Consider the following 26,104-nt stretch of genomic DNA (forward strand, 5'->3'; position numbering starts at 1 on the left):
GGCTGGGTTGGGTCCCTGTTCTTGCTCCTGCTTCGGATCCATCACCACCAAAGTGCTCCAGGTTCTCTTGGAGTAGGGGAAGTTCTCCAGGCCCTTCTCAGTTTCTCAGAGATGGCACCCAGCGATGGGAGATGCCTTCAGAGGAAGTGAGGATATGACTGTTAGCTGAGAGCTCAGGTGAGCAGGCCTAAGGCATCATGGTTCATGAGGATGAGGCAACTGGTGAGTTCTGGCTGTAGCAGCAGCTGAGCCCACTCACAGCCTGTGAGCTACTTGAAGGGAGGAGTGGTGCCCTCATCATACCCAGTGCTTAGCACAGTCCTTGGTTCGTAGAGTGTACATCCATAAACGTGGGATGGATGGATGGATAACAATAAACAGAAAATTTTCTATAAACTAGAATCCAGAGCACAGCAAAGTTTATCTTCTTTCCCAGGGTCGCCATCCCTCGTCACTCCATCACCTTGTGCCTGAATAATTGCCAAGGCATCCTGATGACTGGAAGGGTGGCCTAGAGGAACGAGTTCTAGATTAGAAGTAATCTGAACCATTTATCACTTTGGGGAAATCACTGAAGCTTTCTGAGCTTCAATTTGTTCAGGTTAAAGTGAATGAATCCTTTGGCCTAAACGTACTTAAAGGACATTTCAACTCTCAAACACTCTGCCTCCTCCTACCTAAATGACCCTGCAGATTAGTTATAATTGGTTACCAAAATTTAAAAATAAAATTTAACATAGAAATCCAAATGTCTTGCTTCTTCTCAAAAACCAGAAGCTCTGACGACGCTGACCTACCTGTCTCCATGGCAGTGGTTAGCAGGAACTGCGGAACTGCTGCTCCCTTCAGAAAGTGTGTGCTTTCTAGTTTGCCACGGTCTCATCTCCCTGTCGCATAATCCGCAGCCTGCTTTGCTTATTTTTGTGCCGGCCTGGTCCCAGTAGGCATTTGAATGCGCAAACTGAGAATGGAAAAAAAAAATTTCTAAGAGTGAAGGCAAGGGCACTTAGGACAGGGGGCAGCCCTGGGAAGCAGCTCTCTTGCTTTGCTGGGCTTGGGTGGCAGAGACTGTGGGGATCTTCCTGGGAAGTTGGTGACGGTTGAGAAAAGACACAGTGACCAGTGCTCCAGGAGACTTTGCGTAGGGACTTGGCCTACTGGAACTGTTGAGCCCTTGACTCAGGCAGCCATCCCCTCTTCACCTATGTCCCCCTCCTTGGACCATGCTGGGAGCTTGGGAGGCTCCCCGGGGCCTGCTCCGTGTAACTCTGTGTGGGTGCTGCTTGGAGCCGGGAAGTAGGGCTGAGGCTCCATTGTGGAACTTTGGCAATGGTGGTAATTCCCCCTTCATTTCTTTCTTTCGTCCACCTCTGCTGGTTCTTTGGCACGAGACAGGTCAGGCTGTTGGAAGGCCAAACTGCCTACATACGATGGGGTGGATCCAGGACCCCGGCTCTGTTCAGATGGGTGAAGTGCACATTCTCCTGCTAACTATTCGGCTCCTCTCATGGCACCTGTTCTGTAAACAGCTGCACTTGAGAGCTCCCCAGAACAGGCCATTGCAAAGTTCTGTGTCTCCCTAGGAGCTAACATGTGTCCAGTTTAAGTCAGAGCTTTTCCCACTGAGCTCCTTAGTCCTCCCCTCTGAGCCCTGAGCCACTCTGCCTCTCTGTCATCCTTACCAGGTACAACAGTCCCTGCTCACCCCCTTGCAGAACCTTTTCATACTTTCTGGTTTGTATGCTTTTCTTTCTTTCTTTCTTTTTAGGGCTGGAGGGACAGGCTCTTTATTGTTAAAAAGGACTTGTCAATTTTCAGTATCAGAACGGTTGCACAATTGGTTTCTCTTTCTCCCAGTTGGCCCCCAAAGAGACCACACTAAAGAGGGTACATTTTAAGCTAATAAGCTGCAGGATGCGCACCTAACAGACCTCACAGGAACCTCACCAAAAACAGTGTCCTGGGTGGGGAAAGAAACTTTTACAGATTGGCGCACTGCCAGCCCAGACGGTGGTGAGCTCGCAGCCAGATGGGGTGGCCAGTGCGCCCCAACCCCAAGGAAGCAAAGTTTCCAAATAAGTTTAAAACGTTTTGTATGTAGGTACATAAACTATTCCAGATTGCTCCAGCACTAATTGTTGTATACTTTTCTTAAGTTTGTTTTTTATAGTTTGATCAATTATGCTGGGGTCTAAGTGAGTCCTGTGTTTTTCCTTCTAAAAGCCTCTGTCTTTTCTTTCATCCACCCTGCATTACTCACAGTTGTCTCTCCTTATCTCACACCCTTCCCTTGCAATAGTTTCCTTTTCATATAGACATTGACATCTGAGCTCCAGTTTACATTATGATACTTACTTTTTAAATTTTTTCTAATTAAAAAAAATTTTTTCACCCGGCCAGTGTGGCTCATTAGTTGAGCATCGACCCATGCACCAAGAGTTTGCCAGTTCGATTCCCAGTCAGGGCACATGCCCAAATTGTGGGCCAAACCCCCAGTGGAGGGCATGCAGGAGGCGGCCAATCGATGTTCTCTCTCATTGATGTTTCTCTCTCTCCCTCTCCTTTCCTCTCTCTCTAAAAAAAAATTTTTTTAAATAGAAAAAAATGTTTTTCACCATTACAGTTTACCTTCAATATTATTTTGTATTACTTTCAGGGGTATAGCATAGTAGTTAGACAATCATATACTTTTACAAAGAGTTTCCCCTGATATTTCTAGTACCCAACTGGCACCATACATAGTTATTACATTATTATTGACTACATGTCCTGTGGTTACTTTGCATCCCCATGACTATTTTGAAATGACCAATCTGTACTTCTCAATCCCTTTACCTTTTTCACCTGGTCCCCCCCCCCCCCCACACACACACACACACACTTCTACCAATCATCAGTCTGTATCTATAAGTCTGTTTCTGTTTTGTTTGTTCATCTGTAGTGTTCTTTAGATTTTACATATAAGGGAAATCATATGGTACTTGTCTTTGACCATTTTCACTTAGCATGGTGCTCTCCGGGTCCATCCATGCCTTTGCAATACGATGATTCTTGTCCCAGTCACTTTCATACAAGACTTTTGGTGGTTTCCCAATGTTCTTTAATCTAAATGGTGGATTTTGAGCAAAGCAGGTCTTCAATTTTTTAAAGATATTTACTTTCATTTTTCCTGAGTATGCAACACATAAAAATAAATACCTGATATTTACTGAGCACTTACTATAAAACTATTTTAAAATATAGTGATATTTTGCCATGCCAAATGCTGAAATTCCATGATCTCATTTCCTCCTCAGGACAAATCTGTAAAGAAGGTGTCATTCCTAGTCCTTTTCAGAGAAGAAACTGAGTTTCAGAGAGTTACAATATTTTACCCAAGGTTCCATAGCTACTACGTGGGGGATGTGGAGTTCAAACCATGTCTCTCAAATTCCAGAGTCTGAACTCTGTGTTGCTTCCATAAAAGATCATTCTAGAAAGTTTGGAAATTTCAGAAAACTATAAAGGAAAAAATAAGATTTCTGTAAGTCCAGAGATAACATTTTGGTGTGTGCTCGCTCTCTCTCTCTCTCTCTCTCTTTTAATGTGGGTAAATATATACATTTTTTAAACAAAATTGGGAATACATTGAATATTGAATTTTTTTAATGTTATTGGTTGATTTTAAAAAGAGAAGGAGAGAGGGAGAAACATCGATTTGTTGTTTCACTTATTTATGCATTCATTGGTTGATTACTGAGCTACCCAGCCGGGGCAAATATTGAATTTTTTATTCAAATTTTTTCCTAAACCAATGCTATATCATGAGCATTTTCCTACATCATAAGGAACTGGCCACAGGTAAGTCCCAAACGTGGTTATGAAATCCGATAATAGCAGGCAACCAGAAGTGAAAGATCAATGTGATTTTAGAAGAAAAATAATGATACTGATGCCTGAAGCTTTTGCCGTGCAGGGGGACAGTCTGGACTAGCCTGGGTGGAGCGCCAAGTTCTGAGTATGGGATGAAGAGATCAGAGAAGGGAGAGAGTTTGGAGCTCTTAAATTGCCTTTGAGAAGTTCCTTCCCTCCCTTTGTGTGCCTGGATCCCACATGAAAGTGGGGGCCAACTTGTGTTTGAAGTGAGAGTTAAGAATGCAGAGTGGCTTTCACACAGGCTCAGCAAAAGGCAGGCTTTCTGGAAGGTGTGGAATACCCTGCATCAATCCCCCTATAAACCTGTGAGCAGAATTACTCATTAAGGTCAGAAGGCTGGCTCCTTCTGCTGGGTTTGTGCTCTTACACTGGCCCCTGGTTGGAGAGAACCAGGAGGCTTACCTGCCTTTGTGCTCTGAGATGTATATGTGTGAAAGAATATACACTGAATATATTTTATCTGTGTATATCTTTTCAGAGAAGACGCTTTTTAAGGTGCACTCTCCCTTCTCCTTCTGTACTTTCCCCTTACCCCACAGAACGCACCTTTCCCTCCCCCCTTTTCTTCCCCACAGGCATTCATCTCCTAATCTCTAAGGTCCCCCACCAGACTTGCAACGGGGGGGGGGGGGGGGGAGCAATGGGCAGCAGCAGCTCATCCTGCGCCAATCCCCCTGAACCTGTCCCCAAGACCCCCTTTTCTCTGACTTCCCAGGGAGCTAGCCTTACCTCTGGCTCATTTCTTTCCTGTAACATTTGTAGAGAACCAAAGTAGCCCAGACTAGGCTCTCCTGTTGCTTCTTCTATGCTAAGCCCTTCCTTGTTTCAATGTTCCCAGCTTTAATAAATGTACCCTCAAAATTAAAAAAAAAGATACAGTAAAAAAGTCATTCCAGAATAAAGCAGAAAGGGACAGAGAGAAAAGAATTAGAAAGAGCAGAAGGCTGTCACCACTCATTAGATACTTAGCAAATGTAGGTCTGGGGGCAAAGACAGGGTACAGACAGAGGGTCCCTGTGCTTGTGGTGGACAACTCAACACCCTTGGCAGTTAGGATGCTTTGGAATGACATCCTGAGGTGCCAGCTTCTTGGAGGCTGCACCAAACAGCCCATATAAATTCAAGAGTGAGTCCTGGTGGCTTCCATCAGATACAGGCTTGTCCAAAGAATGTTGGCACATGTTCAGTACAGGCTCGAGGGCTTGAACATGAAGTCTTGGGTTAGTCCACGAGCTGGTACCACCTCATGTGTGATTCTGGGGAACACTTCCACCACTCTGTACCCATAGTCTGTTCCCTAGCCCACAGGAAGTTTTTACTCCTGTACCTTCCTCCTTCCTAGAGAGATTTCACCCTTGCATCTTCCTCCTTCCTAGGCCTTCTTAGAGAGATAGATGAGAAAAAAGGAGGGAGATGCTTTGGGTTTCCATTATAAATATAGAGGATTCTTCATTATTACTTTGGTTACTCTAGAAGCTCCTAAGACAACACAAGAAGAGAACAGAGTGTTATTGTTGCACATGTCACTTAACTGTTAAACTTCAGCCTTTTCACTCCTTGCAATACCAGATAATATGGTATTACCTTTCAGGGGTTTTACAAGAATCAATGGGATGATGGATATGAAAGTGCTTTGAACCCTGGCTGGGTAACTCAGTTGGTTAGAGCATCACCCCAATACACCAATGTTGTAGGTTTGATCCTCCATCAGGGCACATACAGGAATCAACCAATCAGTGCATAAGTGGATCAACAAATCAATGTTTCTCTCTCTCTCTCTCTCTCTCTCTCTCTCTCTCTCTCTCCCCCTCCGTCTCTCTTCCCCCTTCTCTCTCTAAAAATCAATTAATAAATTAAAATTTTAAACAGAGAACGTGCTCTGTACACCAGAGAGTGCCTACAAATACATAGGTTATGATATATGAATATTCTTGACTAGGGAAGCCTCTGCTCACCCACCTGACTCCTCTGAGGTTTAGAAAGCCATTTCTCCAGCTCATGTAAAATTTTAGCCCACTTTTTGGATAGGCTGGGTGAGTCCTAGGAAGTGTGAATGACTTGCTCAAAGTGGGTGAAAGATTTGGGAGTCTCAAGGCATTAAGTAGAGCCCCTTAACTGAGTCACACTTTTTTTTTTTTTTTTTAAATCCTCATCCGAGGACATTCTTCCATTTTTTACTCAGAGTGAGAAGGAGAGAGAGGAAGAGAAAGAAACATCGACGTGAAAGGGACACATTGAGTGGCCGCCACCCACACGAACCAACCAGGGCCTGGGACAAACTGCAGCCAAGGCACATGCCCTTAGCGGGAACCGAACCCGGGTCTCTGCGGACCGCAGGCCGACGCTCTAACCGCTGAGCCAAACCGGCCAGGGCTGAGTCACACTTTTGACCGTGCCGCTAGCTAACAGTGTGACCTTGTGCAAGTCCCTTAACCTCTGAGCCTCACTGTCCTCATTTGTCATTTGTTTGTAACCACAAAGGATTATTAGGATAATCTAGGGGGAGAATATGAATCCAAATGGAAGTGTTTTGAAAAATTACACATATGTATGTATATGTGTATGTATATGTATGTATGTGTGTGTATATACGTATGTGTGTATACACACACACACACACACACACACACACACATGGCAGGACATTGTTAGAGATCAAAGGTATTCCTGAGGATGTTAAGGTGAGCCAATGTTTGATGAAGACTAGAAGCCCTAGAATCCTATTGTTTCAGAACTGGAAGGGGCCATAAGTCAATTCCCTCAGTTTTACAGACCAGAAAAAATGAGGCCAAGGAAACCACAAGGTCCCTCACGCGGTACCCTGACCAAGTGACACTCTCTACTCTAGGGGTCATGTTCCCCACATGCAAAGCGGGGTGCCCTCCAGTTTACCTCCTTATCATCCCAGCGCTGCTGAGTGAAGAGTATGAGATCGATCATTCAGTCTGTGTATGCTATGACATCCTGTGTTAAAGCAGATCCACCGGATGTAAACAGTGTCTTTCATGCTGACATCCCAGACTCGCCCGTTTTTGTTCCTGGTCTCTGATCATCCACATTTACGAAGCTCGTGCCGAGCAAAGCGCGGGGCAGGCGAGTCCTAGATGCCAGCGGCCGAGGCAGCTTAGGGACCTAGCGCTCTGCAGACCTGGCAGAAACCAGGGCTTTTGCCCTTGGTGTGTTTAGGGAGGCCAGGTGAAGGGCGGGGTGCGAACCGGGCGGGTCCCGGAGGCTGCTGAGTGAGGATTCCTCCTCGGGGCGTGGTGCGGGGAGGACGAGGGTCCTGCGGGAGAAAGGGGCTGCGGGGCTGGCTGGGGCGATTGAGTCACTGTCCCTCTGTGAGTAATCTCTGGCCTGGGTGGAGCTGCCGCCTTTTTTGCCTTTGAAAGCGCTGAGGATTTGTTGCCCCAGCTGCTCCGGGGCGGGGCCAGGGCCGCTGCGCCTGCAGGTCTGGACCCGAGGCCCTGGCCCTGCGAGGGCGGCACCGAGCAACGTGGGACTGCGGGGGCTGGGGGAGGCAAAGTCGGGGAGCCGGAGGCCCCAGGGGCAGGGGGTGGGGTCGGGACTTCTTCAGGGCGGGAGGCTCGCTCGCTGTCCCCGCCTTTCTGCGCCCAGAGCTCCGTGTATGGGCGGGCTAGCGTCGGCTTTAGGACCCAGGAAGTCTCTGCGGGAAGGGGTTTGCCTTCTCCCCAGGGTGTTGTTCTCTGGACGTAGGGGCCTGTGCCCCGGGTTGCTAACTCCCGGTCTCTACCCATTGTGAAATGCGATGCCTCTCTCCTACATCCCTCCGCCCCCCTCCCCCACCTCCGCCCCCAAAAAGCTGGAGACCAAGCCACCGACAACCTTTCCCACTTTCTTTGTGTGCAGCTTCTGGCTCTCGGGTTCCTAGAAGAATAATGCATATCGGCCCACCTGCCGCGCTTCCCTTTACTCCCACCTCTCCCTCCACCTCAGCCCCCAAAATAAGAATTTCTAAGTAGATTGATACTTTTTATTAGGCTGATGTGATCAATGCAGTATATCGACTGTGTTGTTAAATGACAATTTTGGACCATGAAGTTGTCAAGTTCTCATCTAAAAGAGTCTTGCTAACTTAGCAGATCCATGGCTGTCTTTGATCCTGCAGATTAAAAGGTGTTAGTGACAGAAATAGTGGGAACCTATTCTCTCTCTTTCTCTCTCTCTCTCTCCCTCCCTCTCTCCCTCCCTCTCTCTCCCTCCCTCTCTTCCTCTTACCCTCTCTCCTTCCCCTCTACCTTTATCTCTTTCTTCCTTTTTAATTTCTCAGGTGCACAGTTTATATGTTTTAATAGCCTAATGAAGACACCTGAACCCACTACCTAAGCCAAAAAAGAGATCACTACCATGTGCCCTTTCTATCCTATCCCCTCACCTCATCACCCATCCCAACCACTATCCTGAATTTTGGGATTATTATTCTCTTAATGAACACATATGCCCAAACAAATATTTTATTTAGTTTTGCTTCATATTCTGTATTAAAAATATATACCATGTTAAGTCTTCTGGGACTGGCTTATTTTCAGTTTGTATTATAACACTAAGATTTATCCCTCCCTCTTGAGTGTAGCAATAGTTCATTCATTTTCACTGCTATGTAATATTCCATTGGTGAAGCTAGCACCCTTTTTCACCATCTTGAAGAGTATCACCACTGACATCCCTGTTCATGTCTCCTGGTGCACGTGTGCAGGTTTCTCCTGGGTATAGAGCTCAGATGAAAATTGCTAGATGGTGTTCTATGAATATTCAAATTTACGCGATAATGACAGGTTGTTTCCCAATACATTTGTAGTAGTTTTGCCCCTAACAGCAAAAAGTGTAAGAGATGTTGCTGATCTACGCCCTCTCAAGCACTCAATCGTGACAGATTTTTTTATTGTTGCCAACTGAATGATGTAATAGTATCTCTTAGTGGTCTTGATTTGTATTTCTCTGATTACCAATCAAGTTGAGCAGCAGATCAGACCCACAAAAAATTGCAGATACTGGAGTGGTTGTATATAAAAAATTTAAAAGTATGTTTAATATGTTAAAAGAAATAAGAGGGTGTTAAAAGAAGTGAAGGAAAACAAAACTCAACTGATTAGATTGTGTTCTCTTTGGATATCTCTCATGTCTCAGATATCCAAAGAGAACTTCTAGAAATGAAAAAAATACAGTGAAGGAAATTAAAATTTCAATGAAAATGTTAAAATAGTATAATTACAGATGAAGATAAAATTATTGACCTGGAAGATATTTCTGGAGAAATTATATAGAAGATGGAAGAGAAGAAAATGGGAAATATGGAAGAGGTACAGAGGCATAGAAAATAGAGCAAGAGTTGGCAATTTTTTTTCTATAAAGAGCCAGATAGTAAATATTTTAGGCTTTGTAGCCCATATGGTCTCTGTCATAACTACTCAATTCTCCTACTGTAGTATGAAAACAGCCATAGGCAAAATGTAAATAAATGGGTGTGGCTGGGTGCTAATAAAACTATATTTACAAAACCAATGGCAGACCAGATTTGACCCATGTGTTATACACTTTGCCCACTTCCAGAATAGATTAAAAAGATCCCAATATACATTTAACTAATGTTCCAGAAGGAGATAATATAGAGAATAGAAGTGTGACAATATTGAAGAAGCAATGGTCAAGAGTTGATTGAATACAAGTATATTTATGAGGCCTAATGAATCTCACAAAGAAGAAATAAACTTCATTCCTAGAAACTTCATAATGAAACTACAGGACACCAAGGATAAATACTTTTAAAGTAAACCCAAAAGGTAAATTGCCTTCAAGGGAATGACAATTCAGAGTGGCAATTGATTTCTCACCCTCAACAATAAAAGCCAGAAGGTAGTAGATAATATCTTCAAAGGGCCGAGATAATAACTGCTAATGCAGAATTCTATTATCAGGAAAAATCTTTCAAGAAAGAGGGCCAAATTGAGGCCATTTGCAGAAAACAGAAAAGAGGTTTCCACTAAAAAGCTTCTAAAGGAAATAGTTCAAGAAGAAACATTACCTGAAAGAAATGTCTAAGATTCAAGAAGGAATAATAAGCAAAGGAAATCGTAAATACGGTATAAATCTAACTAGTAATAGCAAAGAAAATAAAGGTAACAGTGTCTACCTTATAGGGATCAAATGAAGCTATAATTAAAATTCCTAGTAATAATAACATATAAGTTGGAAAGTGAGTCATGGGAGTTTAAGTGTTCCAAGGTCCTAGTATTGTTTGGGAAGAGGTTAAAGATACTGATTATCAGCATTTTTTTAAAGTTAAATATACATGCTAAGTTTCTAGGCTAACACTAAAAACTAGGAATAATGCAACTTCCAAGCTAGTGGAGGGGAAGAAAATGAAAATAAAGAAAAGGAGAGGAAACATGAATGAAGATAATAGGAAATATGGCTGTTAAAAAATTTAAGGCTGGGATGTAGAAAAAAATAATAAATATCACCATTTATTGACTAGCTACCATGTTAGTCATTTTGAATCATTAATGTTACTAATTTCATGTAATATAGGTAAGAGTGTCAGGCACAAGATAGGCATAAAATTCTAGTTTCAAGGTCTGGAACTTAGTAGGTACTCATTTGTTGAAAAGTAGATGAAATGGTAGTCTCGATTCTTATCTAAGGATGAGCAAACTGAGGTTCTGAGAAACAGCATGATGATGAAAAGAAAAGCGTCAGATAGCATGAATATGAAACTTGCCTCTCTACTTAGAAACTTTGTGGTATTGAGCATAATATGCCCCTCAGTTTTCTCATCTGTAAAAGCATGTCAGAGTGCTTGACAGGTACTAATGTTCATTAAATGCTAGATGCTCACTAAATGATAGATGTTGGTAGAGAACTTTTTCGCAGCCACAGGACTTGGATTCCAATCCAGGTATTTTGAATTCAACCAAAGCTACTTTCCCCTCTACCGTGTGGTAGACTGTCTTCTCTTCTCTAAGGCAGAAGTGACCTGTAATGGCTGAGAATGTGAGCTATGGAGTCAGGCTGACCTGGGTTCATGGCCTAGCCTGACCACTAATTAACTCTAGGACTTTGGGCCTCAGTTTCTTCAACTGTTGAAAGAGGATTAAAAAAATAGCTGTCACAAAAGGTGATTGTAAGATTGCAGGAATGTGTGCCCATCACTTTCATGGTGATCACAAATTAGGTCCCAGTTTATTATTTTATTTTATTATTTTTTTTTTTATCCTCACCCGAAGACATTTTTTTTTTTTTTCTTTTGCATTTATCTTCAGACAGAGCAGGAGAAAGAGGGGGAAAGAGAGAGAGAGAGAAACATTGATGAGAAATAGACACATCTACTGGTTGCCACCCACCCGACCCAACCAGGGCCGGGGACAAACTGCAACCGAGGTATGTGCCCTTAACGGGAACTGAACCCAGGGCTCTCTGGTCTGCAGGCCAACGCTCTAACCACTGAGCAAAACTGGCCAGGGCTTATTTTATTTTATTTTATTTTATTTTATTTTATTTTATTTTATTCAAATATGTTTTTATTGATTTTAAAGAGAGGGACAGAGAGAGAAACATTACTTGGCTGCCACCTGCACACCCCCTTCTGGGAACCAAGCCCGAGACCCAGACATGTGCCCTGACCTGGAATCAAACCAGCAACCTCTTGGGGCACAGGAGGACACTCAACCAACTTAGCCACACCAAACAGGGCTAGGTCCCAGTTATACAGGCATGCCTTGGAGATACTGTGGGTTCAGTTCCAGACCACTGCAAAAAAGTGAGTCATAATCTTGCTGGTGGAGGGTCTTGACTTCAACATACAAAAACTGCACCATCTGTGAGGCACAATAAAATGAGGTTTGCCTGTATAAGGAAGAATAAGAGCTAATGAGTAGGCTCCCCGGCAACAGTAAGAAGAAATGGTTTCTAACACTGGAAAAGAGGTTAGTCGAGATGACCTTCCTCCCCTGCCAACTTTGAGGTGTTCCTTTCTTCCTTAAAAAGAAACAAGGGAAGTACAGTTGTATTTCCTCACTCACATTCTAACTAATAAGCAGGTCCCTAGTGACTCCAGACTGTACAGGTAAAATGGACTGATTGATAGCATTAAATAATAACAACAATAATTATATTTGAATGCTTACTCTGTAGCAGCACTGTGTGCCTTTACATGGATTGTCTCAAAATCTTCTGAAATATTTTAAATGGGGATGCTGTTATTCCCTCTTTATCAGTGCCAAAACTGAAGAACCAGAGACACCGACTAACGTTTGCAAAGTCAAACAGGTAGTAATGGTGGATCTGGGACTTGGGTCCATCTGCCCACAGGGCCTGTGCTCTTGATCACTGCACTGTGCCTGGTCCCTGCGAAAGAGTCCTCATTTCTGGAAAGCACCTTCAAGGCAATCTTATGGAACAAGTGTGGCCTTTCCCAAACTCGGGCTTGGATTCTGGCTCTACTGATCACTGGGTGGCTCTAGATGAGGTATTTATCAGTTTTCTTTTCTAGAAGATAGGGGCAGTATTATTTATTTCCCAAGTCTGTCGGGAGGATCAAATGAAGTAGTATATGAGGCATTTGAAAAGACTGTAGACACCATGTTTCCATTGTGAATCAGGAGGACGTCAGCTGCGCCAGCTCTGAGCAGATGCCTGTGTGCTCTGAGCTGATGATGGGGAGACCTTCAGAGAGTGTGTAAATGAAAGCTGACTTTTCCCCTGCTCCTTAAAAGACGACTTGTTCGTCGCCCTCAATACCCTTCTACTCCATCACCCCCATATACACAGAGCTCGGTCTTCAGAAGCCCAGTCTGTTTCCCCTCCCTTTGGCTTTGCCACTCAGCCTTGCCAGGTGGCCTTCAAGTTGTTTGATGTCGTGCCAGGCCCTCTGGGGACTCCCAGTCCTGGGCATGTCCGAGGTCACTTTCTGGGATAAGTGAGCTCCATACCACTGGGCCTCCACCTCTAATACCAAGATGCTCCTGAGCTCCTGGTGACAGGGGCTCACGGTCCTGAATTTATTTCTGCTCCCCCTTCTCCACCCTTCCCACCTATCTGTACCAGCACTATCTTATTTGCTTGCCTGTTTTCTTCTTTTAAAAAAAGATTTTTTTATGGTCATAATGGCATTAATTATATTTACATTATTGTGCTACCAGCACTACTATCCATTTACAGAACTTTTCATCATCACAAATAGAAACTCTGTTCCCAAGAAACAATAACCCTACCTTGTCCCCTTCTCCCCCCAGTCCCAGCAACCTTTACTTCCTGTCCTTAATGAATTTGTGCCTACAGTAGGCACTTCATATAAGTGGAATCATACAATATTGATCCTTTTGTTTCTGGCTTCTTTCATTTAGCATACCATTTTCTTTTTCTCTCTTTTTTTCCTTTTTAAAATTAAATTTAATTTTGTTGTTGTTAATCCTCACCCGAGGATATTTTTCCATTGATTTTTAGAAAGAGTGGAAGAGGGAGAGGGAGAGAGACAGAGAGAGAGACAGACAGACAGACAGACAGACAGACAGACAGACATTGATGTGAGAGAGACACATAGATTGGCTACCTCCTACACAGACCCTAGTCTGGGGCTGGTGATAGAACCTGCAACCTGTTCAAGGGCCAATGCTCTAATCACTGAGCAACACTAACCAAGGCTATTTAATTTAATTAAAGCATTTTTTAAAATTTTTCATTGAATTTATTGGAGTGACATTGGTTAATAATAATATAACATTTTCAAGTTTCACCCATGTTGTGGCATGTATCAGAATTTCATTCCTTTTTAAGGTCGAGTATTTCATTGTATGGCTATGCCACATTTTGTTTATCTATTCATCTGTTGATAGATGCTCTCTTTTTTTGTTTTAATTTATCAATGTCTTCATTTTATAAGTAGAATAATTAAGACATTTCATGAAAAATGAAATCCATTTTACAATGCGTAATACAGATGCTCTCTTTTCGTTCATCAAACATTGGGCTATCAAAATTTGCAGTGATATGGAGAGAACAGCCTACTCTTTCCTTTAAGCAGGAAACAGGAGAGTCACCACCCCAGGTGGTGGGTTACCATGCCCAGTGTGCTGTTTGCAAAGTCTACCCTAAAGCTTTTTCTGGGATGTCACCCTTCCAAAGGTCTCTCTTTAACAAGTGACACCACCTGGACCCAGACATCCTAGTTGGAAAGGAGAGAAGGGATTGCCTCGGGCTCCAACCTTGCCTTTGCCTGCCTGCCTGAGGACAGAGCCCACGATGGCCAGGGTGCTGTTTTCAGGGGTGCAAAGGGTCTAGAGACTAGAGCAGCCTTTGTTTTACCTGTTTATAGTTCTGAGCTTCTGTTTGTTTTGCTTTGTGTATTTCTTCTCTTCTTCCACTCTGTCATTTCTGTTTTCCAACTTGGCTTCAGTACACTTTAGTATTTCTGTATGTACTCCACTGTAATCATAGGGCTTCCTAATTTGGGTGTGTCCTGTCTTCTTTATTTAGACTCTGTGTCTAGGAGTTCCTGGAGGGGAAAGGCCCCCCTTCCTTCCTCTCTCTCAGTCTTCCTCCATCCTTTTATGTTCTCCTTTCTCCATTTCTTTTATACCCCTCAACACCCCAGGAACTGCATAGCTTCTATCTTGGTACAATCTGTACCCTTAAGGTGTCCACGACCTAAGAGGATGACACACACATTACACACACCCTCAGCTTGTGTCACAATTGCCTCTGGGAGGCAGTAGGAAAACCCATACCAATCATCTGAGCTCATCAGGACAGGAATCCTCCAGCTCCAAAGTCCTGGCTCGGACCGAAAATTCTATGACTATTCTCTACAGGCTGCTCTTTTGTTCTCTTATTCCTGTTTATCTTTACTTTCTTTGTTGGACCTGGGAGCACCTGGTATACCTTAGCTTCTTCTAGGCTCTTTCTGCTGTTGCATGGCCTTAAATGAATCATGTCACCTTTCAGACCAGGTGTTATAAAATCTGCAGAAGGAATAATATCATCAGCCCTGTCTGTCGTACAAGGTTGTCTCAAAGATAACACATCAGGGTGCTTTGAAACTGTGAGGCCTTACCCGGATGTGAGTTCTTACCACAACCTTCTTGGCTGCTCGTGAACTTTTCTGCCTTTCTTTCTTGCCAACGCCACTTACGAGGGAACCTCAGGCAGACAGATTCCCCAGATATAGCTGCAAACCTTGGCGATGCTGGAGAAGTTCATGAACAGCAGTACCAACGTCTGCCTGGTACATAGAGCCCAGGATGTGGACCCAGGCCTGGAAGGTACAGGGACAGGGGCAGAGGCACTGGGAGCCTCTGACGAGGGGCAGTCTCCCTTTGCTTCCGTTATTCAGTACCTTCTTAATGCAGTTGATCTTCATCTAAGGGCACTAGTCCTTTATACACAAAAGAAGTAATTCTATTTTCAACTTCCATGTGAGGTAGGTTATTTTCATTATCTCCAGCTATCAGATAAGGAAATGAAGGCCCAGGGAGAATGGATTTGGAGGAGGGTGTGCTGAGAGGAAGGCACCTCTAGTGTTACTTGGGAAGAACTGTGATGGGAGAGCCTGGCCCACACAGCCTGGCCGCCAGGCAGAGCTCCAGGGGGGCCCGGGCCCACGGCCCAGCGGCTTTGACATCTTCATCCCTTCCAGTGCATCCCCTGATGAAACCAGATTCACTTCCGGTCCTTAGATATTTCTTAGGGTCTATGACCCACGGCAATGTGCCACATTGACAGTTAATTGCAGCTGCTAGTCCATAAGGCAGTTTATAAAGACATTAGAAAGATGCCCCCTTCAGCCTGGCCAGTGTGGCTCAGTGGATTGAGCGTTGTCCCATGGACTGAGAGGTCCCGGTTTTTTTTTTTTTTTGGTCAGGGCACATGCCGGGGTTGCAAGCTGGATCCGCAGTAGAGGGTGTGCAGGAGGCAGCTGATTGATGTTTCTCTCTCACGTCCATGTTTCTCCCTCTTTCCCTTCCTCTCTCTCTAAAAAAGAATAAAAACCTATTTTTTTAAAAGATGCCCTCTTCAGATGAATACAGCCCATGGGTGCATGGCCTATCCAGCAACACTTAGGGTGTTTCACCTCCCAACAACCTCCTTGCCTGGTGCCGTGTGCAGGGCACACGTGTGTGTAGCAGCTCTGGGAAGCCCTAAGAAAACTCCCTTTGACTCAGGGTATGGGCCTGAGCCCATTTGGGGGAGGCTCACTTTATATGTGAACTCTTCCATGCAGTTTAACAGCTGCAACTCACCTGCAGGGCAGACCCTGGAGGGGTTGTGTCAGAGGCACACAGGTGATCATGGACTTCATTTGACACCAGATACAGATTTCATTGCATCATCTGCATATGCCTGTATCCTGCTTTCCGATCTAGATCCTACCTTGTTGTCCCAGTGCCCAGCACAGTGTTTGACTCATAGATGCTTCATTGTAAAATATAATACAACGTATCATATAGACTTTCCCCAACACTCACGGCATGGCTGTGATTCTGGAATGCTATGAGATGTTTGATGTAGCTGGAAAACTGGGGTTCTGCTTCCTGAAAAAGCCAGGAATTTACTAGCTAGTGCAGTTACTAGAGATGAAATGGTGATTAGGTCTGGCCTTCCTCCTAGCTTGTGGTCCTTTGGCCCGTGGCCCCTCTCTGCTCTGAGAAGATAGTGGGGGCAGGGGAATGTGGTACTTAACCTGCAATGGTGCCATAGTCACTGCTTCTGGGTGGAGCAGAGTCCTGAGCAGCTCTGTCTCCTTTCCATCTCTCCAGTGGGCACCAAGCTGGCACCAGCTCTGGAGGTGGTGGAGGAGGAGGAGACATCCAGAGGGTTCAAATACAGTGCAGAAAGCTGCCCAGAAATATGAGAGGGAACTCGTTGGCCTGGTGGCCCTGTTCAGCTGACAGCTCCTGCTGGGAGGACACAGTAGCATTTTGGCACTTGACACTGCTCTGCCCATCTGTCTCCTTTAGAATGCGAGTTAAAGACTCCTGGCCAACCCTGGCCGGTTTGGCTCAGCGATTAGAGCATGGGCCCGGGGACCAGAGAGTCCCGGGTTTGGTACTCAGTTGCAGTTCATACCCGGCCCCAATTGGGGCTGTGTGGGTGGCGACCACTCGATGTGTCTCTCTTTCTCTCTTCCTCCCTCTCTCCCTCCCACTCTATCTGAAGATGGATGCAAAAGTGTCCTCAGGTAAGGATAAAAAAAAAAGACTCCTGGCTAGGGGACCTGGGAAGGTGATGCACTGATGCCAGTGTGAGGGATGGGCAGTGGGGTGGCCTCAGTCCTGGGGAACAGCACCTCTGCACAGCACTTCTGGGGATAGTTGTCTCACCTGCCTCCATGCAGGTAAAACTCACAGCCTTTGGAGGACCTTGCTTCTCCCAAAGGAGCTCAGTTTAGCTTCTGTTTTTCCTGCTATGTTAGGTCAGCTGAGCATCTGATACAGGGGAGGTGCTCATCTTCCCATTTACTTCCTAAGATTACCTCACCCATGAGGAGTGCCTTTCATTCTTTGAATGATGACTTCCACCCTGGCCTACAGGAAGAATGGGAACTGTCCGGACTTCCCATTTTCTCTCCCCTGTAACCTTGTGTAATCTTCTCATTTTACCATATTCCCCTCCTGCCGTGGCTCTTGCAATTACTCCCATAGGAAGAAAAAGGCAGTTCACCCTTCCACCCCTCTTTAGGGCCAAACCTCTGTTTGTTGTCTGGGAAACCATGGCAACGTGGACTAAGAGGCCACTTCTGCCATCTTGGAAGTTAATGTTTCAAAGCCTTGTGCTCCCAGCGGCGAGCCTTCCAGAACGATTTCCCAAAGGGGGACAGAAGCCTCTGCTTTTTCAGATCTGCCCATAAGGAGAATGTTCCAAACCAGCCAGCCCCTAGATGATTCCTTCACAAGTGGGTTAGGAGACTGTTCTCTGTGGGATCCAGAGTATGAATATAGTAACATTAGCTGGAAGTCTGGAAGGGTATTCTGGAATGGGGTCTTGTTTTTCTTGTGCTTTTTCCTTCTTTCCCCTTCTCACGCTCAGTTACTCAGGAGACTGGTGGTGGAGGTGGTTATCTTTCAGCTTGCACCAACTTTTTTCTGCTTTTTCTTCTCCTTGACATGTTTGTCCTTCTTGCTCTGATGCTACCTTTTAAAGCCCCAAGTTGGGAATCCAGGCAGCTGGGATGATTAACTGCAGGAGCCCAGTAGAAGAATTCCACAGCCTTAGACGGCAAAGTTTCCATAGCTCACTGCTGTGGGACTTCCCACACGAAGGAGTCCTCTTTCTCGAGCTGGCTGCTGGAGGAGGGGTGGGGGAGAGAGCAGGCTGGTGTGTCCTCCGCTTCTCTTTGGATCTGACTGCTGGCGGAGGGGAGGGTTCAGTGGCTGACGCCCTGAAGGGAGGGCACAGATCCCTCCTCCCACTCAGAAAAGGCTTGTTCTGTGGTGATGGAGATCTGACTAATTTGGAATGGCTGGCCAGGGTGTGTGAGACTGGAGGAGCTCGAAAAGAGTGATCCTGCAACATTTTGTAGAAGCAAATGTTGGGCAAATAGAGTGAGATGCCTACGAAGGTCTGGCTCTGCTGCGTTAGGATGCCTTTTGCTCTTCCTCCTCCTCTGGTCCCTTCTGTAAATCCTTGAACTCGTGCACAGTGGTGGGGAGAGCTGGCTGAAGGCAGCCATGTCACCAGGGAGTTGGACATGAGCCTCCTAGGCCTACTCCCTACCCAAGCCTCACAGGCTCAGAGTAGAGCTGAGGTATGACAGTGGAATCGTCTTGCAGCTTGTAGTCAGGAAGCGCTAACTTAACATGCTTAGTTCTTGAATTTTCAGCTTCCATGGGAGCGTTGACAGGAGCCAGAGTCAGACTGTAGTCCTAGGTGCCTTTTATATTTATCTTGTCCCCCAGCCCCTTCCTCCTTCAGGCCACTTCCCTATTTATGCTGGATTGGGAACTTGGCTGAGTATACTAAATGTTGACTTCAGTTTTAATTCATAGGAATAGTCTCATATCCTTCCTCTTCCTTCATCTCTGTTAGGACTCCTCACTTCTGCATCCTTGACATTAGCAATTTGCCTCTGCTTCAAGCATAGTTGGATGCTACATGTTTGACTTAGCCAGGCAAGCTCCCGGGGGACTTGGGAGAGTGCAGATTGGCCCATAGAGTCTGCCGCGTGTGCCTCTGGCCCGTCATCCATGACCCCAGTGACACTGACTGGCCCTGTGTTGATGCTAGCCATGGCAGCCCCACAAGTGCCCTACTGGCTTCTCAGTATCCATATCCCTTCCTCTGTGTGAACCAATGTAGACTAGACAGGGCTGATTGGTTTCAGAAATTACCCAGATAAGAATAGAACTCCATCCAAGTAGGCTGTCCCTTGAGATGTGCAAAAGAGAGATTTTGAGATTGAGGTAGATTGATAGGGGTGGGGGTGGGGGGGGATAAAAGGAAGGAGGAAGAGAGGGAGGTGGGGAAATTGAGAAGTTTGGGAATGCGGTATATGGAGAAAAATGAAGAGGTGGAAGAGTTTGGTACTAGATATTTTCCCCATGATTTCTGGCAGCTCAATGCTTCAGAAATAATCTAGGAAACATCTTTTTTTGCCACTTCCTACAGACCTCCCTACCAGCACCAGCACCACAGTCCCCTGTTCTTCCTGAGGCTCTGCAGTGGTGTTTAAAATGCTGTGTGTGGGAGGTTAGGCTCCAATGGGTGTTGAGAGAACTTAAATCCTTTGTATCCCTGTGCCTCTCCCTGACGAGTGAATGATTCCCGCAATAATAGCTGGTCTTCCGTCTCCCTGCACCAGAAAAGCCCTGAACTATGCCCTGAAGATCAAGGGAAAGATGCCTCCAATCCTTCTGCCTCTCAGGCCCAGGGCCCCAAGAGGAAGGGGGGAAGAGGGGGAGGTGCTGAAGCAGTGGTTCTGGGGACTTGTAGATAACTGGTTCTCTCTGGAGATTGGCAGAGAAGGGCAGTTCATTCATTAACCTCACATGGTGGCTCAGGCACAGGGGCAGAGATGGGGACAGAGAGGGGATACAACCTTTCTGTTCACTTAGAATACACAGTACCTTCCACTTTGTCTTCCCTGAGACTTCCATCAGCAATGACCAGCTGGGCTTTGTCTCCTGTCCTTCGTCTCTTTCAACAGTGGGACTATGTCTATCACTGTGGATCTGAGCCCTTTTGTGAACAGATGTTCTTTCTAGTCCGTGATTTTGGGAAGTTTACTCTATCTTGGTGGCTTAGAGACATGTCTGCTTTTCTTTGTCTTTTTGTGTATTCTCAAGTAAAGGCTACCCAGCTGGAGTTAATACCTTGAGACTCAGGAACAGAAACACAGTTGTCTGGGACACTATTCACCTGTGGTGCCTTTCTGTCAGCCTGCTCCCAGCTGTCCAGGATGCGGCCCCATATCAGACCCTTTCCTCACCTCCCCTGGCCCCCTTCCTACCCGACAGGAACAGTGGAATGCTGATGATCGTGGCTTTGACAGGCTCAGAGACCATGCCTGCTCTGCTCTTTTGACCTCAAGGTGCTGCCAAGACTAATTTCTGTCCCAAGTTCTGATTTTCCCAGCAAGACTTTGTCAGCTAACCAGGGCTGTCAGTCAGGACTGCGACCGCTCCTGGGGCAGCAGGGGGCGCTTCCCTGATGGAATCAGCAGCAGCCTCCTCCTTCTCCTGCCCTCTCTCCTCCCCACGGTGTTAGTTCTCATTGATATTATTTCTGAGCCGCGGTAGTATGAGAAACGTTCTATTACAATCTGAGATGGAGGGAATCGGAACAGCCTGTGGGATTTGCTCTTCTTAACACTGTCCTAACTTTACTTTTGTCTGATTCGTGTGCCCATCAGCAGTTTGGGTGGGGTTCTCCGTTTAAGGGCATATCAATCCAAAGGAGCTGGAATAAGGTGGAGAATGAGGGATGATAAAATCCTGCATCATCTTTCGTATTCCAAACAGCTGTCCCTGGATGGTGATGCTTTTTCTCATACTTAGATGTCACTTCGTGATGGACAACATATAGCGTCTTCATCAAAGTCAGTATACACTTTCAGCTCCGTGTGTGTGTGTGTGTGTGTGTGTGTGCACGCGCGCATGTGCGTGATTTCTGATCACTCTCTACCTCCTCTGCCAAAACCCCTTCCTAGGTGCCTGGGGCCCTGGAGACATATGTGTCCCCAGAGGAGTCAACCTCACTTTTGATCATTCTTCAGCATCTAAACCTTGAATGCTGACTCCTTGGTGCTGACTAGGAGTCCTCACCACCCTGACTAAAGCCTGAAATCGTGTTGTGCACAAGTGTCTCTTCCCCCGGATCTCCCTAAGGAGTGAGGACAGGATGAGAGTTCTCTGTACAAGTAGAGGGAAACGTGTCCCTTCAGAGGCACCTCGGGGGTCGGGGGTCGTTTCTGGCAGACCTCCAGCAGGGAGTGGCCAGGCTGCACGCCAGGTGGCACTGCACCCTTGGGAGTGGGGGACTCTGCTGGGAAGCTGTCTTCCCACAACCCCTGGTGGAATCCTCAGTGTCTTCACCCCGATGACACGGGCAGCCCGTGGGGGAGGGGAGGGGTGGGAGGGGTGGGAGGAGTGGGAGGGGTGGGAGGCGTGCTGCTGGCGGGAGCCTGGCTTTGACAGGAGGGAAGGAGACCAAGTAGCTTTGTCTTCTGTCGGTAATGTGAGTGGTGCAGAGAGGAGAGGACCCTGAGTTTCGGCCTCTCTCCCCTAGGAGCCGAGGCAGAGGCGTGTCCGGACAAGAAAGGGAGCTTCTTCAGAGGAACTTACCCTCTTCCCCTGTGGCTCAAGGCCTAAGCTGTCTTTTCTTGCTCTGTTCTTTTGGTCCCTGAGAAAGTTGCGGCGGCTCTTTTTTATTTTTATTTTTTGAGCTGTTTTAGGGGGCTGGGAAAGGAAAACTTTAAAAGTAAAATAATAAAAAACAGACCACTCTGCCATCACAGCACAGAAATAGCTGCGCCGTGGCGAGGCTGCACACTCACTTTGCCATAGCAACCTACACAGAGTGTTTACAGCAGCCTGTCACCCGCCTGGAAAACAGCAGCTGCTGCGGCCCCGCCAGCTGTGACCTCGTGCCCCTCCGAACAGTGGGCAGGTGTCCCCCCAAGTCCTCCTCCCCCTCCACCCCCCACAGAGGTGTTGTAGGGAGTCCTGGGCCAGCCCTTCTGTGGGAATTTGTGGGATGGCAGGAGAAAGGGAGCCTGGGTCCAAGGGGTGGTGATACTTGGGGAGCCCACAGAGAGCGTCAGTACCCCTTATTAGGGAACTTGTTAGACGTGCATATTCCCCGGCCCCACCCCAGAACTCCTGAATCAGAAACCCCGGGAGCTGACCCAACAATAGGTTTTATCCAGCCCTCCTGGGATGATGATGCTCACTAGGGTTTGAGAACCACTGCTCTGAAACACGACACAAGCGCAAGGGAGTGTGCTCGGTCTACTCTCTCAAGCCCCAGGCTGACTTAGTGGCTCCTGTCTGTGCAATGAGGGAACAAGAAAGAGTGGAACTGGAGCAGTGAGGTGACAGGTTACTAGGGAGTGCTCCCAGCTCTCTTTCCTGATAAACAACTCTTCTCAGCGTGGAGTCCTTACCTGTTTGCCTGGGACTTCCAGGAAACAGTTGGGCTGAGAGAACGCTGGAACAGGCAAAGTCCTGGTTCTCTGTAGTCTGCACAAGTGGACTGTCATGGAGAGGAGGGAGGTGATGGAGTGCTGGCCAGGCATGATGTCCAGTGTGTGGTAGGTACTCTGACTAGTGTCTGGGTCACACAGGAATGTTATTTTGCTTCCTCTCTCAATAGGCCCCTGGGGAGAGAGCAGCAGCCCAGGGCACCCCCATTTCGGTGGATGAGATGTAGCCTCCTCAGTGTGAGGCCAGACAGCTTGCTCCTCACCCTGAGCGCTCCAACAGAACCTGAGGCCTGGGAGCAACAAGATCCTGACCCAGGAGCCAAGGAAGACTGACCTTCCTCTCCCTTTCCATGAGCATGGCATGATTCTGCTGAAATTTGTTTCTAAAAATAATGCAGGATCCAGTCCAGCTGCTAAAAAGCCCTTTTGTTCCCTTGGGACCAAAAATGTGGAAAAACCACAGCAGCCCCAAGAAAGGCAATCTGTGTTGACCAGGAGAGTGCACAGACTAGATGTTTGAATGGTACTGCTCAAGGCCTACCTCCTGTCTGCTAGCCTAGTAGCTTCCTGTCCCAGACCCAAGAGCTGCACCTTACTTAGCTGGAAAGACGGATACTTTGTAACTCATATCCAATGCCTTTCCCAAAATCGGATGGGAGGGATCACAAGAGGCTGCCAGCACCCCTTCCATTAAACAACAGGCCTTCCAGAGGGCACTGTCACTCCCGCCTGAAGGAATGGTCAGTCTTTCTGTTTCATCCCCTACATTTTTATAGCTCTAGCTTGCAGTGAGCACCCCCACACTCCTGAGTCACAGGAGGCCATAGAGGTGACCTGGGCCAGTCTGATTTAGATTATTTGGAAGAGGGTACATGACCCATGGTTTGGGGGCTGAGGGACTGCCCTTTTTCATCTTGATATATTGATGCTCTTTTGGGATGACGGCAGGAGGAGGGGGCCCAGGAGGCATTGCCCTCTCAGGTACATTCCTGGTTCGGTTTCCTGACCCATGTTATGAAGCTTCCTGTCTTCATGTGACTGATTCCTGAGGTCTCTGACATGGGCTGGATCGACAGGCCAAATGATCAGGAACAGACTGGCAACCTTGGGTCAATTCTTGGTATCACTTTTTTGAGACTGTTTATGCTATCTATGGGCCCTGTCTTCTCCCTGCCCCCTGAAGGCATCTGGTCAGAACTGATAAGTTATATCGTCATTGTCACAACATAGCTTAGACGGTGCAGCTCTTCCAGGTCTGAAAGGTTTCAGCATCGTGGTACGTTTTATTTTTATTTTTATTTTTTGGACCTCACGCACAGAGTACTGAGTTGATAAATAATGGGCTCATGGCCCATTATTATCATTGGTTCATGTAAGACTCTTCCCGTGCTCAGTGTTTCCCCAGATTTCACATCCGTTCCCTTCCTTGCCAGGCGCAGCATTCTAATGTATCTCTCAGTTTAAATATGTCCCTTACAGGGTATAGAATTGCTTTAGATGCGTGTGTTTTCAATTCATGTAAAGGCTGTTATAGCACTTTCCCCCTCCCACTAAGCACTGTTTCTAAGATCACCAATATTATCCTGTGTACATCTGATCCATACACAATACCCCTTCATCTACCTCATCCATCACAGGGAGAGGGAGCCAAGTGCGCGTGCTGTGTGCGTGCGTGCGTGCCTGTGCGTGCGTGCATGTGTGCCTAACCCCAACCTGCCTCCTAAGTAGGAAGTGATATTCTCTCTTTAGGAAGGACTGAGAATTAGCATAAGGCTCCAGACCCAGGCCCACAGGCCACAGTGTGCCATCCTGTGGTCAGTGCAGAGCCCTGGTTTTGGTGACCAGCCCTCACTGGACTTCCTGGCGTGGGCCTGGTGGTTGCTGATGGTAACAGACAGTGCCGCCTACCGCCTGAACTTCAGCCAATGTGCGCTGCCTCTGACCTTCTTCCCACATGCCTCCACAGAGCCTCAGTAGACTGGAGGGGAGGTGTACTCAGGTCTGTGTCTGCAAGCCAGCAGGCATTAGAGGAACAATTAGGGCGGGCGGGCGGGCATGGGGAGGGAAGGAAGACCTAGGACCACAATGAGGATGGCTACCAGACCTGAGTGGTGGGAATTGGCAAAGGTGAGTCATGGAAATAAGGGGCCTGTAAGGAGGAGGGAGCAGAACAGCCTCTGAGTGGAGTTTAAAACTTCAGAGAGAGGGGCCAGTGGGTGTGGAGAGGGAGATGGTTTCAGGCTAGGCAGCCTGCATGTTGAGGAGCTTGCCAGCTTTCTCGACAGGGTATGGCCCTCTGAAAAGCACAGGAGTGCCTGAGAGGAGGAGTAAAGCTTAAAACCCTGTAGATCATGGCACAGGAAGTGCCCTTGCTGGAGAAAGGAGAGAGAATCTAGAGCAGAATCTCTCTTGGGCCTCTCCCAAGTCACTCTGGGTTGCAAGGCCAAGGGTGTGAGGTGATTGAATGGAAGAAACCCTCATCCCCACTCCCAGGACCTCCAGGTGGGAAATGGAGATGCTTGGAATTATGCCGGTCCAGACCCGACTGTGTTCTGGCCTGGGGGTTACTATATGTGTTGGAAGAAGGCTAGGTGGGTGTGTCTGATAAGCCCTGGATCTATCTCTATACCTGCCCAGAGAGTTCAAAGAGGTTAAGGAGGTGTTCACCTGACCTACTTCAGAGCTTTTATGGGTCATGGGCAAGAATCAAATAGGTTTATGTGGATCTTCTCATCACACTTGAAGAAGTAAATCAATTGTTTTGTTTCCATTTTCTTAGTGTCCTTGTACTTGAGGCAAGGTGGCTTCCAGTTCAGACTATGTCACAAATCCTGGCCCTTTGAAACTGTATTTCCCTGCTATGAAATAGGGTGCCCTCCTTACAGGGTTGTTGGTGGGGATCCAGTGAAACAATGTACATTGTAATGATACTAGCTGCTATGTATGGACCAACCACTACATATCAGCCATTATGCTAGGCACTATGTAATAATACATGTGTGTGTATGCACATAAATGCACACACACACACATATATATGTGCATGTGTATATATATGTGTATATATACACACACACACACACACATACACATGCACTATATATGATTTTTCTCTGATTGTCACATAAAGTGCCTAGCATAGTACCTGGCTCATTGTAGGTGCTCGACAAATATTATTTCCTTCCCTTCCCAACCCCACCCTTGCTCCTGAAAAGAGGGAGAAATCAAGCCTCATTTGGGGTGAGGAAGGGAGCATCTGGATCAGAGGAAAGAGAAAGGTTTTATTTTGGAAGGGTTGGGGACGGGGGTGGCCCTGAAGCATGTTTCATATTTAAGTTGGTGCATCCTAGGTGGGACCAACCCGCCCCCCTCCCCAGGTCTTCCCTTCTTCACCCTTCCCTGCATGCGTGGCAGTGATGCTGGCACCCCAGCTAGAGCATCTCTGAGTGCTACCACTACCTCCCTCCTGAGCACAGGCTCTCAGCCCAGGGAAGAGAGCGGGGGAGGGCAGGGAACAAGAGTCTGCTCTGTGAGCAGCCT

General features: G+C 46.7%; 1 protein-coding gene across 3 annotated transcripts in view; it reads left to right on the top strand.

Annotated features, from left to right (window-relative positions):
- The window catches only part of ATP2B4 (ATPase plasma membrane Ca2+ transporting 4), a 98,087-nt gene that overhangs the window by 13,803 nt on the left and 58,180 nt on the right, over nt 1–26,104 (top strand). The gene's annotated exons all lie outside the window — the stretch shown is intronic.

This window comes from Molossus molossus, unplaced genomic scaffold, assembly GCF_014108415.1.
Source record: "Molossus molossus isolate mMolMol1 unplaced genomic scaffold, mMolMol1.p scaffold_m16_p_20, whole genome shotgun sequence".
In the NCBI taxonomy this organism is placed as follows: domain Eukaryota; kingdom Metazoa; phylum Chordata; class Mammalia; order Chiroptera; family Molossidae; genus Molossus; species Molossus molossus.